At 30.8% G+C, this 17,086-nt stretch overlaps 1 protein-coding gene and 1 long non-coding RNA gene across 2 annotated transcripts in view; one reads left to right on the top strand and one right to left on the bottom strand.

Annotated features, from left to right (window-relative positions):
* LOC128260242 (uncharacterized) overlaps positions 1-17,086 on the top strand; it is a 133,561-nt gene that overhangs the window by 22,079 nt on the left and 94,396 nt on the right.
* LOC128260251 (uncharacterized) lies at positions 2,877-3,492 on the bottom strand. The gene is made up of 3 exons (XR_008268120.1): positions 3,429-3,492; positions 3,113-3,353; positions 2,877-3,012 (listed from the first exon to the last, which is right to left on the bottom strand). It is a non-coding gene; the product is annotated as an uncharacterized LOC128260251 (long non-coding RNA).

Genomic DNA, 17,086 nt, shown 5'->3' with positions numbered 1-17,086 from the left:
TGCCAAGGCAGCATTAGCTTCTCTGAACTGAGAAATTTTGCCGACTTGTTGGTTAATAACATTCCCATATCCCAAGTATTTTTTATAAAAAGTTGTGGAATCTCAAGGGCTATATATTAAAAGAAATCGTTAAGTTTCATTATTTTTAATAAATATGATATTGTTTTTTTATTTAATAACACGAGTTTTTACCAACGAATTCCATAATACTATGACCACTTGCGTATTTTTAGGCTTATAAGGGACACAAATGTTCAGCAACAGGTATCCTTTATTAAAATTTTGCGTAACATTAAAAAAATATCAAAAATAGTCGATAAATTAATATTTTTGACGATATTTTCAAATATCAAAATAATAATTTTTAAGAAAGCATTTATCATCGATACGATATTTAATAAACTTCCGACAACCCTAGTTAATATCACCTCGCATAATAAGTCTCCGGCCTGACATTTAGAGGCGGTAGTGAAAAAAATAGATATTTCTTATCGAATTTATCGGTTATCAGCTCTGTGTAAAAATTTCACAACTCTCTGACCACGTGTTTCTAAATTAAAAACGCTAATGTGAAACAGCCTTAAAGGTTTTCTTCGATATGGAAAAAAAGGATTCCATGACCGAATTAAGCACTGTTATTTGGTGGAAAAACTTTAAATTTTATTTCAAAAAGTAATTATGTTAAAAATATTTAGTGATTACAATCTTCTTTTAACTTGAATAACTTTTTTTTTATAAAATTCTCCGCACCTAATTGGCTTTGCATACTTTTAGGGGAAAATTCCTGCCAAGGCAGCGTTAGCTTCTCTGAACTGAGAAATTTTGCCGACTTGTTGGTTAATAACATTCCCATATCCCAAGTATTTTTTTATAAAAAGTTGTGGAATCTCAAGGGCTATATATTAAAAGAAATCGTTAAGTTTCATTATTTTTAATAAATATTATGTTGTTTTTTTATTTAATAACACGAGTTTTTACCAACGAATTCCATAATACTATGACCACTTGCGTATTTTTAGGCTTATAAGGGACACAAATGTTCAGCAACAGGTATCCTTTATTAAAATTTTGCGTAACATTAAAAAAATATCAAAAATAGTCGATAAATTAATATTTTTGACGATATTTTCAAATATCAAAATAATAATTTTTAAGAAAGCATTTATCATCGATACGATATTTAATAAACTTCCGACAACCCTAGTTAATATCACCTTGCATAATAAGTCTCCGGCCTGACATTTAGAGGCGGTAGTGAAAAAAATAGATATTTCTTATCGAATTTATCGGTTATCAGCTCTGTGTAAAAATTTCACAACTCTGTGACCACGTGTTTCTAAATTAAAAACGCTAATGTGAAACAGCCTTAAAGGTTTTCTTCGATATGGAAGAAAAGGATTCCATGACCGAATTAAACACTGTTATTTGGTGGAAAAAATACGGCAGAAGCGAAAGTTTGGCTTGAGAAACATTACTGAAATCTTTATGATCAGGATTGCCAACCATCAAAGAATGGTAAAATGAGTTTAAATAAGGACTCTATAATACACTAAGATGCGTAACGCTCATACAACTGAATGGTTGTTTTCAGCGTGGATTTTTGTTTGTTTTTTTTTTTAATTTTGTTTGCCTTTGTGAATTTTTATTTGGTTTTATACATTTTATCTGGTTGTATGCATTGTTTTGTATGCTTTTATTTTTATGATTTTTGTTTGTTTGATTTTGTTTTTAAGTTTCTTTATTTTAATGTTTTTTTTTATTTATAGTTACTATTAAATTTTTTGGGTTACAAATTAGCATTCCCTAGCACCAAAAAGAAAAATAATAATAACTCAAAGCACTAAAAAAAAAAAATAGTCAAATTTCGCTTAAATATTAAAAACAAGAACATCTCTTATAAAAACTATCACAAAAAAGCAAACAAAGAAAATATAATAAAAAGGTAATGCAAAATTTATTATTTTAATAAACTTTAACTTAAGCTACATAAATAGCATTATTTACTAAAGTCAGTTTGCCAAAAACCCGTGCACCTATAATACTGTATGCGAAAGAAATATTTAAAAGTTAAATGTATATTATTAAACATAATTAAAAAAATCATCTAAAAAAGTAAAAAAAAATAAAAGATACAAATTGAATTATTGCATTCAGTTTTGTTCCTCTTTGTGAACATGATTCTTAAATCGAATTGACAAAAATTGTTATCCAAAAGCAATTTTACGTTTGATGAAAAATTCCAGGCCATCTTCAAGAATTTCTAAAAATATAACGATATGTGTAAAGCGCATATACGTATGAAGTTTGTTTTGTGTTTGGCTTCACAAAAATTCAGCTGAATAGAGACATTTTTTGATCTGCGCCAGTCGGAAAAAACACGCTTCCAGGATGCGTTCTTTTACGCTTCCTTTGCATGCGAAAAACGCATTCCAGATCCCTGAAAGCTCCCTTTCCTTTTTGTTCGAGACGGGACAAAAAGCAAGCCTTTTTTTAGAACCGATCTAAGAACGAGTCTTAATGCGTTCCATTGGAAGGTAGTTTCAACTTCGGAAACGCTCGGGTTTCCCTTCCATTTGTACTTTACGAAGGAAGCATTCTACAGCGCACTGTTAGAATGAACTTAGAAACGTTCCTCGGCAACCTTCCTGGATAGCTTCCAAAGCAAGCATTGTGTAACACATCTACAGAATTAATATTGATTCCTTCCACAATAACACATTTAGAATGATTCCAAAACATGCCTTCTAATAGTCTTACCCAAGAATGCAAATATTATCGTTCCCAAAAAAGCTATTGGGAACCGTTCTTTTTTCAATTCCAATTTTTATTTATTTAATTTTTTTTTAATATAAACATGCTTAAAACTATTGTATTACTCCTGGCCGTTTTCGTCCTCTCTCATCTTTTTGGCCATACTTTTAGCCTTATAAGTTTTATTTTTGGCCCTAGTAAAGGCCAGTCGAAGGTCTTTAATATGGTCTGTGAAGCGGTAACCGTCTCTTCTTTGTGACTCTGAAAATATAATAATGAGAAAATATAATATAAAATATAATGATGAGAAGGAAATATGTAATTTTATTAAAATACGATTGTAAGTTTGTAAAACACTTACCGAATAATGTTTCATTTAAATGAATGTAGGGCGCAAAACCTTCCCTGTCCCTAGTACCGTCATAATTAAGCTCCATTATCAAACTTGGACTTAATATCCTACTGAAGATCTTGATTTTCCGAATTCAAACATTTTTAAAAGTGCATCAAGTTGATCTCTAGTAACATTATTATTATGGTACCATTCTAATAATTTTTCAAGGAGATTCATAGGTATCATATGTGTTTATTTTGTAAAATATCTTTTTTCAATTAAATTATTAAATATTTTAATTATGTAATGTCTAATTATTTAAATTTATGTTTATTTTTCTTACATTTTTGTTCACTTAATTTGTGTTCTTAAAATACACTACTCGTATTTAGATGTAAGTCCACCCTAGGTAGAAGTAAAAGGAAGAGAGAAAAAAGAGAGCACACAAATAAACGAAACGAGTTCACAAAAAAAAAAACTTAAATTTATGAAATATATATAAATTACCTTTTGTTTTGAAATAGTTTTTCTGGAATTAAACGAAAATAATATTTAAAACGCATCAAAAATATAATTATTTTTATTTGTTTGATTAACAGCCACACACAGTTTTAGGAACAATATGTTTACATTTGTTTTGACCGTACACTGTTTTTAAGACTGTTAATAAGTGTTTATAAATTTAATATTTTTTTGGCACAGATACACATCACTTATTGTTTTAATTAATCCAGTGTTTGGTTCATGTTATTTTATTAACAGTATTGGAACTCCTATTTAATTTGTTTATATCAACACTATACTTACTTGAAAATTAAAACCGCAAAGAATATAATTATTTCACAAATCACAGAGGCACCAGCTATTTCAAATGAAAATCAAAATGCAAGTGGCGAGAAATGCAAAAGAAACGAAAAAGACCGCGCGCATTCTTGCATTTTCCCTTTTTTTCTTGTCGTTTGCTTTTTAGAGTACCGTTTTGTTCGGTTACTCCTTGTGAATACAGTGGCGGAGGAAACTATAGCGCCGGCAATGTAAAATAATAATTTAAAACAAAATCACGCTTTGAAAAAAAATAATGTAATCGTGTATATATTATTACCTAAAATTAAAATATATAAAAAACTGATTCAAATTAATAATTTTCTAATACAATATAAAATATATTAAATATTATTATTAATAAAATTAAATATTAATTTTTTTTACAGAATTAATTTTAGGAAAAGTTTAACAAGTCATATACCCCAAACATAACAAAGCGTTCAGATATTGTTTTTAAAGATAAAAAGTTAATATATTTACGCCGCTGCTGTTCATTAAGAAAAATAGATTAAATTTGTTTCTCATTTTTTTGTCCATTCCGAAACAAGACTTCTTTTTGCGTTCTTTCGAAAGCGAGGTTTTCGGTGAAAAACACGATCTCAAAAATATCGGACGATCGGCATCGTTCGGGTTTCAGTTTTTTTTTTACATTGCAAAAGAAGGCTTTTTTATGCATTGTAGTGGAAGGGATGATTTCTCAAAATCTCTTTAGAATGCATAATAAATGCTTCTTTATAGCTTCTGACATTCTTTTTCGCTTGCAAAGCATGCATGAAAGAAGCGTTACTAATCTTAGCGTTATAGTCTTTGGTTTAATTGTGGTCGTGTGGGCACCAAAGACGCTGAACGCAGTCCAGCAAAAAATGTCGTAAAAATCAGAAAAATGTTGTTGGCCGATCGTAAACTGGAATTAAAAAGATAGCTGTTCATCAAAGATATCAGAAGGCAGTGTGTTAACAATTTTACAATAACATTTGGATATGAGAAAGCTCTGCTCAAAGTGGGTGCCGAGATTGCTCACAGCGGAACAGAAGCAACAACGCATCGAAGCTTCCGCCGTTACGTAACCATGGATGACAAGATCTGGCTCCCTGGTTCAAAAAGTACCTCCAAAGCAAGAAATATCAGTCGAATAAGGATGTGATTACCGATACTGAGAAATTTTTTGAGAGGTAAAATTCATCACTCTACAAAAAAAGGCATTGAAAAGTTGAGAAGCGCTGGACTGAGTGTGTGGCCTTGATGAAAAGTGTAAGCACGAAAATTTTTATTTAAAGAACATTTTAGTATTGAATTAGTAAGTAAAGTGGTTTAGTTTGAGAACATGTTGGTATTGAATTAGTAAAAAAAGGGGTTTAACCTGATATTGAATTGGTGTTTTTTTTGTAAGCCTTGAGAGTGGGGCTATTTCGCCACTAGGGCAATTCCACCACCTGCCTTTACCAAGAATCCATGAGTTGAAAAAATCCAATTTTTTTGTGTAAGTCCGCCGTTTAAGAATCGCGTTTTTATTTTGTGAACATTTTTGAACCAATTAAACTTGATTCAAGAACATTAGGAACATTTTGTAGTTAAAAGTTACGTTCTATTTTTGAGCACATATTTAACTCAGCTGAAAACGTCAAAACCATACAGAATATAGACTGGTCATTATATACAACTAATTTGGACACAAAAATTTGATTGCGGGAGGCCCCACGGGCTCTTAGCAGCAGGCATTCTTATTTTTATACCCTTGCAGAGGTTACAATTTCAGTCAGAAGTTTGCAACGCAATGAAGGAGTCGTTTCCGACCCTATAAAGTATATATATTCTTGATCAGCATCACTAGTAGAGTCGATCTAGCCATGTCCGTCTGTCCGTCCGTCTGTCTGTCTGTCCGTCCGTCTGTCCGTCCGTTTATATGCAAACTAGTCTCTCAGTTTTTAAGCTATCTGCATGAAACTTTCCCAAAAGTTGTCTTTCTATTGCAGGTAGTATATAAGTCGGAGCGAGCCGGATCGGACTATAGCATATAGCTCCCATAGGAACAATCGGAAAAATAAATGAAAAAAAATTATAACTTTTCTGTTTTTTAATTTATTTTTAGTTCTTCGAGATATAGTAATGGTTAAATATTTCAGAATTACGGTTTAAATTTCATCAAAATCGGACGACTATAGCATATAGCTCCCATAGGAACAATCATAAAAATAAATGAAAAAAAATTATAGCTTTTCTGTTTTTTAATTTTTTTTTAGTTCTTCGAGATATAGTAATGGATAAATATTTCAGAATTACGGTTTAAATTTCATCAAAATCGGATGAAAGCATAGCATATAGCTCCCATAGGAACAATCATAAAAGTAAATAAAAAAAAATTATAACTTTGGTGTTTTTAATCGGACGACTATAGCATATAGCTCCCATAGGAACAATCATAAAAATAAATGAAAAAAAATTATATCTTTTCTGTTTTTATTAATTTTTTTTTAGTTCTTCGAGATATAGTAATGGATAAATATTTCAGAATTACGGTTAAAATTTCATCAGAATCAGACGACTATATCATATAGCTCCAATAGAAATAATAAAATTATATAAAATAACTATCATCATTGCTTTAATGTTTTTAGACATATACGCAAGTAAATCATAATTTTAATGTTTTCAAAAATATTTAATTCTTGCAATAGCTGTAAGGGTATATAAACTTCGGCTTGCCGAAGTTTGCTTCCTTTCTTGTTAATTTTATGCTCGCGCACTCATTGCACAAGTTCAGTCGTTCAGAGGCGCATTTTGAAGAAGGTTGCCTTCCGCTTGAATTTGTCTTTGTATGTATGCGTCATGCATTCTCATACACGGGACCATGTGTGCGTTTTTTTCATTTCGGCGCATCAAGAATATTTTGTCTTTTGCTACTTTTCAAACTTGGTACCCTATGAATATGGGCGTATTTACTTTTGGGTTATAATAAAAATATGAAAATTATAAGTTATTTATTTTATAATATTTCAGCATACATTTTATTTTTGTTTACAAATTCAAATCAGTAAAATGTTTTACATATATGTACAATGTATTTTAATTAATAGAAATCAGTCCACTGAGATGGGAACAGGGCATATCGCAGTCGTGTCACTTAAAACACCGACTGCTCTTCAGTGGTTGAAAAAACTTAAAACTAAATCAGTTCTTGTCGATGTTTTGCAAGCGGTTGATGCCTGAATACCTGCATATAAAAAGTATATTAGAAGTTTTTTTTTGTAAAGGTAAATGGAACAAATATAAAAATCTCCATTTTTTGCTTAAATAATACTTTAAATATAATAATTTTATATTTTAATTGTACCAATATCTTGTTATATTGTTAGTGGTACTAGGCTAAAAAATCAGAAAAATTATTTAAGCCGGTACAACACCGGTAACCGTTACCGCAACCGAAATAAACAATTTTTACCGAAACCTTAATCGAACATTCGTTGTAGCCGGTAACCGAAACTGATATTTGAATCGATTTTAATTCCTGATATATATATAAATTTAATTATAAAAAATTGTTATCCCTCCCCCTCCGGTATTTTGAGTTATCCTGTAGTGCTATAAATTGTTTTTTTTTTTGTTTCATAATTATTAAATGAAAGCATTTGTACTTACGAGATACTTTTTTGAAAAACACATGCTTCAATTTAGAATTGAACCCGGGACCATAAGCGCAATTGATGTAAGCCTTAAACACTCGTCCATGCACCTTTCAACTTGTTAGTGACCAAAAGAAGCACAACTATTTTCTTTAAAAAGGCGAATTTTAATTTTATGCACAACATTTGCGGTAATTTTTAGAATAGGCAAACACCTAGACAGCATTATAAAATGAAAAACATATAAAAATTTTACATTTAAATAACACCAATAGATTTTTGTGTAAAAATTTCATTAAATTTAGCCAACGGAGCTTAAAGTTATTAGCTTGTTCATTAGGATGTGTTATATAAAACTAGGAGAGTCGATTTAGCCATATCCGTCAAAATTGATCAAAATTGGACGACTATATCAAATAGCTCCCAAAATTACAAAAAACAATTTTTTTAAGTGGTAACATTTCTGTTTTACTTTTATTTTTGATATAGTAATGGTTAAATACTCAGAGTTACTCCTTTAGATTTTTTAAAATCGGAAAACGATATCACACATCTTTCATAGGAACTATCGAATAATTGAGCATCTTACATTCATTGTTTTTAAACATATAGGCATAAATCGAAATTAATATGTTTTCAAGATTATTTAATTTTGCAATGGTTGCAAGGGTAAATAAACTGCGGCTTTCTGAAGTTTGCTTCTCGTCTTTTTTTAGATATGATCGTCTGTCTGTCCGTACGAGTGTCGAGGTCTTAATAACCATAAAAGAGTTGGGACTAATCATGTGTGAGTGCTTGTGATGCATAGGTAGCGCGAGTTCGTTCACCGTAACGCCTAAAAATCGCGAAATACTTTTGAGACAGAAATTTTGTTTGGTATTTAGTTATTAGATCAATATCTTTCAACGTAAAAAAAAAAATTAAAAATCGAACTAATCTTTTCGAAGTAATTATGTAACGGGTATCTAATAGCCCAGGTACTCGACTTCTGCGTTCCGTTTTGTTATATGTCCAACACTTGTTATTGTTTCAAGTTTCCTTTGGCTTGTTTTCTCCACGTTCATGGGAACTGCATCTGGGAATTCTTTTTGCAGAAAACAACATTTTCCCACCTTTGTTAAGCCACTGGCCTTAAAATACCATGGTTGGTTGCATGGGAAAGAGAAATTTTCACTTTAGGAGGGGCGTAAAGAAATTTGCATTATATTCGGATTGGTGCAAGCCATAAAATATATTTTTACTTCATGAAATTAATTAGTTAAATAAAACCATGTAACACTCTAGCTAAGATGATCAAAACAAAACACAACGTGACGAGCTATTAATAAAGTGACGATGGCACCTTCGACTCCAAAAACTTCGGATACCAGAATTTGTTACGATTATTATTATTTTTTATTTAATTAGATTCGTAACCAGTACACTGCTTTGGAATTGTTAAGCAGCATGAATGATTTCATTGTGCAGCTTTGTGCCGAATAAGAAACTAATTAAATAACTAAAGGTTAATTTTTTGTTAAAGTAAATAATAATTGACACCAAATTTGATATCAAAAGTTTTTGGAGTTGAACGTGCGATCATTACTTTATTAGTACCTCGTCAAGAGGTGTATTTGCTTGATATCAGAAGATTTTGTATGAAATTACAGTCATATTACTGCAAAGCTTCAAAACCTACAATAAAAAAACCTTAAAAACAAGACCATGAGTCAACCCTGTATGACTTTCCTATTGCAAAAACCAAAAAACCAGCACTTTAAAAAATTATTACAGAAATCATGATACACCAGTTGATTTCAACTTTGCACGAAAAATTCTTCTTTATTCAATTTACAGAAATCAAAATTAAGAAATAACGTTACGTTTGCTTCACTTATCTTATAACTACAACAACCAAAAACAACAAAAATTTCTTTAGTTTACTTAGAAATTATAAAAACATAAATACTTGTATCAAGTAAATTTGGCTCCACATAATACACTGAAGTATAAGTGCGTCCTTTTCTGATCTATTTTGGCTTTTAAACAGGACTTTATACCCTTGCAGAGAGTATTAAATTTTTAAGTCAGAAGTTTGCAACGCAGTGAAGGAGACATTTCCGACCCTATAAAGTATACATATATATATTATTTATCAGCATCACAAGGAGAGACGATCTAGCCATGCCCGTCTGTCCGTCCGTTTCTATCTGCATGAAATTTTCCCAAAAGTTGTCTTTCTATTGCAGGTAGTACATAAGTCGGAACGAGCCGGTTCGGACGACTACAGCATATAACTCCCATAGGAACAATCGGAAAAATTAATTTAAAAAATTATAACTTTGCTGTTTTTTAATATTTTTTTAGTTCTTCGACATTTAGTAATGTTTAAATATTTCAGAATTACGGTTTACATTTCATCGAAATCGGACAACTTTACAATATAATTATTTTTTTTAATTCCTTTTTGACTTATTAATAATTTGACATGCTAATGCGCCAATGAAATCAGGTACATTTAAAAAGTCCACTAATCCGGCAATTGAATCAGGCTATTAACCAGCTAAAAAATAAAATTAGGATTTGTTTTATTGATATTTCGTACTATGTTTTCAGTGGCTGAACATTATCCTAACCAAATTGGCAATGCATACTGTTCACTACGCTCTCACGCTCCAACTCTCCTCCCAAGTCTCCGCTCTGCTCTGGAGAGCGCTAGATAAGTTTGGTTTAGGCAGCTACAATTTACAAGTGCCAATAAATATACGAACGTCGCGTAATACCCCCAAATTACCGAGGAAAAGTTAGGAGGAAATTCTCGCCAGGCAGCGTTAACTGCTCTGAAATGGAAAAATTTGTCGTTTTTGTTGCTTAAAAACTTTTCAAAAAGGTTCTTTCAAAACTGCGTGATATATACCACAAGTTCCTGAATCGCAAATACGTAAAAAATAAAAAAAACAAATGGTTAAAACCGTTTTTTAAATAATTTAAAAATTTAACTCCCATAGGAACAATCGGAAAAATTAATTTAAAAAAATTATAACTTTGCTGTTTTTTAATATTTTTTTAGTTCTTCGACATTTAGTAATGTTTAAATATTTCAGAATTACGGTTTACATTTCATCGAAATCTTTACCATATAATTATTTTTTTTTTTAATCCTTTTTGATAATAATTTGACATGCTAGTGCGCCAATGAAATCAGGCACATTTAAAAAGTCCACCAGTTCCTAAATCGCAAATACGTAAAAAATAAAAAAACAAATGGTTAAAACCGTTTTTTAAATAATTTAAAAAAAAAATGTAAAAAAAAAAAAATTAAAACATAAATTAGTTCTAAAACTTGATAACCTTTTGACAATACCTTTTTTTTAACGATATAAAGCACTTAACTGTAGCTCTACTAGTTTAGTCGTCAAACAAACTTTTTTTTAACGACCTGGCCAACATAAGAACAATTATTTACACAAGTCCTTAAAAAATTTGGAAACTGATAAACAGACACCCTAAAATATTCATTTTGAGATATACAAAAAAAAAATTTTGGAATAACTTTGTAACGGGAGCATCGGATCCATTCAACAAAGCAAAGTTAAAGTATTTTACCAAACCGGGCCCACAAGCCCTTTCAAAGCTCTTTTTCTCGAACCAAACAATTTTCCTTACGTCTTGGCATGCACTCCCTTTTTTTATTAGCCTTACCTTTACCTTTTGATTGGTGTATTACTCAATACGGCTACTGTGTAGTCAATAAAACTACTATGTTTATATAGCCGCAGAATTGAAAAACATCTGTGTTGGACCGATACACACGTTTCTTGTGCGCATCGTACCACATGTACTGCCGAACACAGTGATTTGAACAAAATTAATTTAATTTTTCGTCAACTCGATCTAAGAATCATGTTGACAAAGAGCAACATTGTCCACATAGAATGCAAGTGGTTAGTGTCACAGGGCGTGAGTTTTTATAAGGATTTTAAACATAAACCGAAGTTCATAATATTATTAAGAGATGTTCTTGTTTTCAACATATAAACAAAATTTGACCTTTTTTTGTGTTTTTTTTAATTAATATTTCGAGTTATTTAGTTTTTTTTCGTTTGAGTTCTTTGCTTTCTTTTTTGAATTTAATACTTCGAGTTATTATTATTTTTCCTTTTTGTGCTAAGGAATGCTAATTTTTAACAAAAAAAAACATTTAGAATAAAAATAAACATATATATAAAAAAAAACATTTAAGATACAAGCAAATAAAAAAAATTGAAAAAAACAATTAAATAAAAAATAAAGAAAAAAGAAATTTAAAGATGAAAACAAGCAATAAAAATCATAAAAAAAGCTTAAAAAATATAGTAGACACAAAAGTTTTCAAAATCGAGCAATTAATTTAAAAGTAATTAGATCTCTGACGCCCCTCTATCTCTGCTCAGCTTCTCATCGGCCGCAGCCGAGAGAGAACAACAGAACTGTTAACGGGGGTGGGGATGCTGCATTTTCTTAGCTTTTTGTTGACCATGCTGTCCGACAGATGGCGCCACTTTAGATTTAATTTTTATCAAAGTCGGATGGAAAAAATTAAAAAAATGTAACTTTTCTATTTTTAATTTTTTTAAATAATTCTTTATGATTTATTAATAATTTGATAGTTCAGAATTACGCATTTAATTTTATTTAAACCGGATAAAGATATCACATTGAATAATTAAGCTGGAAATAAACATGTCTTTTATTTTTTTAAACATAAACCCATATTTCATTTTTGCAAAAGCTGCTAGGGTATATAGGGTATATATATAGGGTAGCTTGCCGAAGTATAACAGCAGCACAAGCAGGAGTGACGATGAGGGGTAAGCGGTAAGGGGTCGCAAGGAGACTACTACTGTGTTGACTGTATATGCAGCCGCAATATTGCAACTCAGAAAAGAAAGAAAACTTTCAAACAACTAAAGCTTATACTTGCTATATATGGCTAAAAGGTAATTTTAAAAGCTACTTACGTTTCCTCAATATATGATAGCCAAAATTAGAGACTTTTTTAGCGACTTTTTCAAAAACGCAAGGCACGATTTCTTTGTATTTTCGAGTCCTTAAAGCTTTTAAGAATACAAAACTTGTAATATACAACACACTTTTCTCTAAAAATCGCTTTTGAGAGCTATTCAGCGTATAAAAATTCAACCCATTTCAAGTCTTTAAAACTATCATTTTGTGATTTTTAGAGCTTTTTAAACCCTTTCGGGACCAACGTTGCCTGTGAGAAACTTCTTTTGCTTGTAGTCTTACAGTAGGCTTTACTTTTGTTTTTTTTTTGGCCGTTGTTTCTGATAACAAAGGCCGAATGTGTCTACCGAAAATATGAGCTTATGAAAGTTAATTTAAAGATCATATTCAGAAGCTATATGGATACAAGAAAGGCACATTAAAAGTTAAGGTACCAATTCTATGAAGTCTATATGGTGATATTCGATTCTATGAAGTCAATATCGTGATATTGACAATATACAACACACTTTTGTCTAAAAATCGCTTTTGAGAGCTATTCAGCGTATAAAAATTCAACCCATTTCAAGTCTTTAAAACTATCATTTTGTGATTTTTAGAGCTTTTTAAACCCTTTCGGGACCAACGTTGCCTGTGAGAAACTTCTTCTGCTTGTAGTCTTACAGTAGGCTTTACTTTTGTTTTTTTTTTTTGGCCGTTGTTTCTGATAACAAAGGCCGAATGTGTCTACCGAAAATATGAGCTTATGAAAGTTAATTTAAAGATCATATTCAGAAGCTATATGGATACAAGAAAGGCACATTAAAAGTTAAGTTACCAATTCTATGAAGTCTATATGGTGATATTCGATTCTATGAAGTCAATATGGTGATATTGACTCCATAGAATTGGTATAAACTACGATTTACAAAATTAAGCAATAGTAATTAACTATAGTAAGAAGGTAACATTACGTTTTGATCCCAGTTCAAACCACGAAGGGCAAAAAGTAGAAATTTTTTTTGTACCGACTCAATAAGATCAATGTGTACTTGATATTGGGGACACCAAACGGAACTGCAATATTCTAAACTAGGACGGACAAGGGAAGTAAATAATAATTTAGTTGTACAAGGACTGTCAAATTCTTTTGACCATCGCATAATAAATTCAAGAACACTCATAGCCTTGTTAACAGTAGACTTTATGTGATAGTCGAATCGTTGACCGAATATATACGGTTCAGTGGTCCGTAATTAAACATCATCAGAATATGTACATAAATACTCGAGCACATGTTATGACAGAAGGAAGATCATTTATGAACCAAGTAAATAGCAATGGGCCCAAATGACTATACTGATATATATAGGATACCTATTTATATTAATGTATGGGATTTTTTAAGCATAGGTTTGGCTTTTTTAGTCTTTTTTTCAAATTATGAAAAAGAAGCAGTTTCACAATAGACACATGCACACATATCATATAGCTCCCATAGGAACAATCGAAAAAATAAATAAGAATGAAATGATAACTTTTTTGTTTTTTTAATTTTTTTTTTAGTTCTTCGACATATAGTAATGGTTAAATATTTCAGAGTTACGGTTTAAATTTCATCAACATCGGACGACTCTATCATATAGCTCCCATAGAAATAATAAAAATATATAAAATAACTATCTAATAATTGAGCTGCAAATCAACATAGCTCCAATGTTTTTAGACATATACGCAAGTAAATCATACTTTTAATGTTTTAAAAAATATTTAATTCTTGCAATAGCTGCAAGGGTATATAAACTTCGGCTTTCCGAAGTTTGCTTCCTTTCTTGTGATTTATATATACACATATACAATTACCTGCGAAGAAAATGCAGAAGACTTGGAGCATATCATGAAGATTTTGTAACAAATAAAAAATATCGTATAAAAAAAGGGATTTTGTGGCCTTTTCTAGTTTGTTTTTGTCCTTTTCTTTAATTTTCCAGTGTTCTTTTTCAATTTTTTCTTAAAATGTTCAGCTCTTTATACCCTTGCAGAGATTATTATAATTTCAGTCAGAAGTTTGCAACGCGGTGAAGGAGACGTTTCCGACCCTATAAAGTATATATATTCTTGATCACCATCACTAGGAGATTCGATCTACCCATGTCCGTCCGTTTCTACGCAAACTAGTCTGCATGAAACTTTTCCAAAAGTTGTCTTTCTATTGCAGGTAGTACATAAGTCGGAGCGAGGCGGATCGGACGTCTAAAGCATATAGCTCCCATATGAACAATTATAAGTTTGCTGTTTTTTATTTTTTTTTTTTGTTCTTCGACTTATAGTAATAGTTAAATATTTCAGAATTACGGTTTAAATTTCTTCAAAATCGGACGACTATAACATAAAGTTCCCATGGGCACAATAAAAATATATCAAAACAAAAATAATTTGAAAAAATTTAATTTTTCTATTTTGTACTCTATTTTGAAAAATCTTTTTGACTTATTAATGATTTTACAGTTCAGAATTATGCTTTTTATTCAATTAAAATCGGAAAACGAAATCATATAGCTGCCATTGGAAATATCGAGTAATAAAGCTGCAAATCATCATAGCTTCAATGTTTTTAAACATGTACTCAAGTAAATCATAATTTTAATGTTTTCAAAAATATTTAATTTTTGAAATAGCTGCAAAGGTATATGAACTTCGGCCTGTCGAAGTTTGCTTCATATCCAGTCAAAGACAGCTTATTTTCCTGATTATAAGTTGGCAGAACTGGCTATGTGCTATAGCCGTCCGATCCGGCTCGTTCCGACATATATACTACCTGCAACAAGAAGACAACATTTGGTAAAGATTGATGCAGAGAGCTTTTAGAACTGTGTGTTTAAACGAACGGACGGGCAAACATGGCTAGATCGACTCTGGTAGTGCTGCTGATCAAGAATATATATACTTTAAAGGGCCGGAGAAGTCGCCTTCACTGGGTTGCAAACTTCTGACTGAAATTATAAGGGGTATAATAAAGGGGTATAATAAAGATCTTTAAAAAAAAACTGATTTTTTAAAAATGTTAAAACAACAACATTTCTTTAAACATACCGACAGCTATTTATTAAATAAATGACAGATAATTTTGAATGGAAATTGAATAATACACTTGCACAACAGCTTACTTTCATTTTTTTCCTATGGTGAACTAACCCAAAATAGCAGAGAACAATTAGATCAAGAGTTTTTTAACACACTAGCTCAGGGAAGATTAGGCTTTTTAGATGAGAAAGATTATCATTATCAAATTAAATTTGATGGGAATACAATTGAAACAAGTCTTACGGAACAAGCAATATTCTTATTTATAACAAGGGAACAATGTACAAAGTTAAACGTTGGAATGGTGTTGTTTCCTCAGAAAAAATATTTCTTAAAGTTGATAATAAAAAATTGATAATAAATTTTAAGAAAATCTTAAAAAAATGAAATTTGGTTGATACAGCCATTTAAGCGGATATTATAGAAGAAAAAGAAATTGAGCCTTTCTTAATGTTACTTCAAAATTTAGATGTCTAGCAAGTGGAATTATTAAAAAACTACATGAAAAAGTCAATATCATTAACGCCCGCACTGTAAAATCGTTTGTAAAATGGTCTGTTCAGTTTGAAGAATAAGAATATGAAATTGAGTGTACTGAATCAATAATTCAGCTAAATCAAAATATCTTGATTGTACGTAAACAATTTCCAATAACTTAATAACAATAACCATTCCTAAAAGCCAATGGCTAATAATTACCTCTATAGTTGTTGATATTGGTGACAGTGTGTTTCCAAATGGACAAACATACCTTGCGTTATCTCGGTTAAAAACCCTTTCTGGCTCACATATTCTTAACCTAAACCAGGTATTAAAACAAATGATGTGGCAATAAAAGGGTACAACCGGTTAAGAAGTAAATATAAAAAAGAACTACAGCATCTTATTGCTAATTATTAATTAATTAATTAAAACGTATACACTGAAGGTGTATACTTTCTTTGCAAAAAAAAAAAATTAATTTGGTCATCGATTCCGGGTTTCCAAGGTGGCGTAACTTCTTAAACTTTAAAATTGGCGGGATAAACACAATATAATAAACAAAAAAAAAATTTTTTGAATTTAACTTTAACTTTCAATGAACCCGTCAATGAATGATGCGAACAATGGGCGTATTCAGCAGAACAACATGATCACTGATGGATCAGTAATCAGTGATCAAGTTTGTTCTGCTAAACGCTTGTGATGATGTTGTGCTGCTGAAAACGACCAATATAATGACATACCCGTAACCGCGGTACTCAGGCTACCAAAAACAAAATACTTAAAATACTGCTTAAGAAAATATTAATTGAGCTATCGAGACCGCGAGTCTCTGCTTTGGTTTAAATCCAGAAAATAATTTAAAAAGTCAAAACCGAACTTTATCGTTCGTTATACGGGTATGACATTACATTGTTCGCCTCATTCGTTGATGAATTCATTGAAGCTCAGAGACAACCAAATGGATACTACTTGAGATTTTTTGTTGTAAATCACGGTCACACATCCTTTTTAACGTTAAATTCAA

Source organism: Drosophila gunungcola (genome assembly GCF_025200985.1).
Source record: "Drosophila gunungcola strain Sukarami chromosome 3L unlocalized genomic scaffold, Dgunungcola_SK_2 000031F, whole genome shotgun sequence".
Taxonomy (NCBI): Eukaryota; Metazoa; Arthropoda; class Insecta; order Diptera; family Drosophilidae; genus Drosophila; species Drosophila gunungcola.
Note: the sequence above shows the minus strand (reverse complement) of the source record. Positions and strands in the feature narration are given on the sequence as shown.